A 2,513-nucleotide genomic window follows, 5' to 3' on the forward strand; every position below is an offset into this window, starting at 1 on the left:
TCCCTATTGATTTCATGACCCTGCAAAATATTGCGGTCCACCAGCACTTTCTGTGAAGTTGGCCATGTCCTGGATCTCTCCTATCCCTTACAGTAGCCACTAGCCACATGTGGCTGCTGAGCATTTGAAATGGGTTAGTGTGACTGCAGAACTGAATCTTTAATTTCATTCTCATGTTAGACTGCACACCTCTAGGGAATTTACAAGCCACTGTTTGGGAAGCATAGGTTTAAAGCCCACTACCCTACCAAGTCTGTGAAAGAAAGCCATCCCCTGCCCTCATTCCTCCCCCTTCCTCTACCTCAGAGATAACCACTTTTTAAAAAATGATGTTATTTTAGAGAAAGCAGGGGTGAGAGAGGGAGAGAGAATGTTAAGCAGGCTCCACACTCAGCGTGGAGACCGACTTGGGGTTTGATCCCACAACTCTGGGATTATGACCTAAGCTGAAATCAAGAATTGGAAGCTCAATCAACTGGACCACCCAGGTGCCCCATCCACTTTCAACTCTTAGTTTATTGTTTTCGTATTTACTGTCTTGTGTCTAAATAACACGTGTGTGTTGCTACCTCTCTGCTTTGTCATTATTCACTGACCTCTTGTGATACAGGGGCACACTTCCCAACCTGTCAGTATAGAAGTGTAATCAAATCAGTAAGTTTCAGTTAGAATAACTATGCTAGTCAAGGCTGAAACGTGTATACAAGAACTGTGATGAATTCTCCTTTCCTGCGCTTTGAACCCCATAGTGCTCATAAGAAGTCTGTCATGCATCTGCTTGGTTTTCTAAGGATTTAACCCCAGACTCTCCACCAATTGTCCATATATCTCCTTTCAATGTTTACAGATAATAAGTATTCAAACAATTCTTCATCCCTGGGAGAAATATCTCCTAGAACCTTCCTACCAATTTCAAGCTAGGTCATTCACCTTCCTTTGCCTTAGGACTATCCCTCCTTTATCTTGGAATCTAACTTCACCATCATCCGGAGAGATCCCATCACCTTTCGTCATGGGTTGCACCTCCTGTTTTCTGTGTCCTATGTCTTTAACTTTGGATTATTTCCTCTTTTTGATGGAACACATCCCACAGTGGCTTACTGAGAAGGAACATATGGGAGGTACATTTGAGACTTCAACTGATCATTTGCTTGGGTGTAGAATTCTGGATGGAACATGTCCCCTCCCTGTTGAAGCATTATTCCACTGACATTAAGCTTCTGTGTTACTTTGGCAGTTCAAAACTATTCTGATTTCTCCCACCCCTTCCATAAGAATTAATTTTTGCCCCCCAGAAGCTCAGAAAATCTCCACGTTCTCTGAAATCTCAGGACTATGTACTTTGGTGTGACTATGTTTTCATCCATCATGCTAGGGCCATTTCAACCCAGAAACTCATGTACATCTGTCCTGGGAAATTTTCCTGAATTATTTCATTGACTTACTTCTTTCCATTTTCATTGTTCTCGCTCTCACTTCTGTTATTCAAATGATGAATCACTTGGGCTGATCCTTTAATAATCTTTGTGTTCCCATTTTCCATCTTTTAAAAAAGTCTACTTTGTGGGAGATTTCCTCTCCTGGCTCTTTCAACTCCTGATTTTTTTTTAAAGTTCTGCTATTGTGTTTATGATTTCTTTTTTTTTTTTCTAACAAAGACTCTTGTATCTATAGATAAACACAGTTCACGTATCAGTAAACGGCTATTATTCTTTTGCTTTGGTGTTGGTTTTGGTTTTTGCAAAAGTTTTATTTAAATCCAAGTTAGTTTACATATAGTGTAACAATGGTTTCAGGAGTCGAATTTAGTGATTCATCAGTTACATACAACACCCAGTACTCAACACAAGGCGCTCCTTAATGCCCATCACCCATTTAGCCCATGTCCCCTCTCACCTCCCCTCCAGCAATCCTCAGTTTGTTCTCTGTATTTAAGAGACTCTTTAATGTATTTAAGAGGGGGGGGCACCTGGGTGGCTCAGTTGGTTAGGCATCCGACTTCACTCAGGTCATGATCTCATGGTTCATGGGTTCAAGCCCCGCATCAAGCTCTGTGCTCAGAGCTCAGAGCCTGGAGCCTGCTTCGGATTCTGTGTCTCCCTTTCTCTCTGCTTATTCTTTGCTCTCCCTCCCCTGCTCACACTCTGTCCCTGTCTCTCTCTCTCAAAAATAAGTAAACATTTTAAACATTTTTTTAAAAAAAGAAGAAAGTACTAGAAAGCTGACTGGAAGGCCTAAGAGTGTGGGTGGAGCTTACAAAAAGAGTTTTGCTGTCGGGTGATTTTGGCTGCCACTTGGCAAACCCCCCATCTGTATCTTCGAAATTCCCTTCTAGAGCCAGTCCTCTTCAGAGAAGTTTTTCCAACCTCTTGTATGGAGGGTTAACCTTGAATGACCAGTTCTGGGGGAACATGTACAAGGAGGTTGGGGGTGGGTGGTTTCTGCATCACACAGGTTATTTAATTTTCCTGTTTACTGCACAGTACCCCTGTGCTGTGCCCCATGTCCGCTGT

The sequence above is a fragment of the Crocuta crocuta genome, unplaced genomic scaffold (assembly GCF_008692635.1).
Source record: "Crocuta crocuta isolate KB4526 unplaced genomic scaffold, BGI_CrCroc_1.0 scaffold737, whole genome shotgun sequence".
Classification (NCBI taxonomy): Eukaryota; Metazoa; Chordata; class Mammalia; order Carnivora; family Hyaenidae; genus Crocuta; species Crocuta crocuta.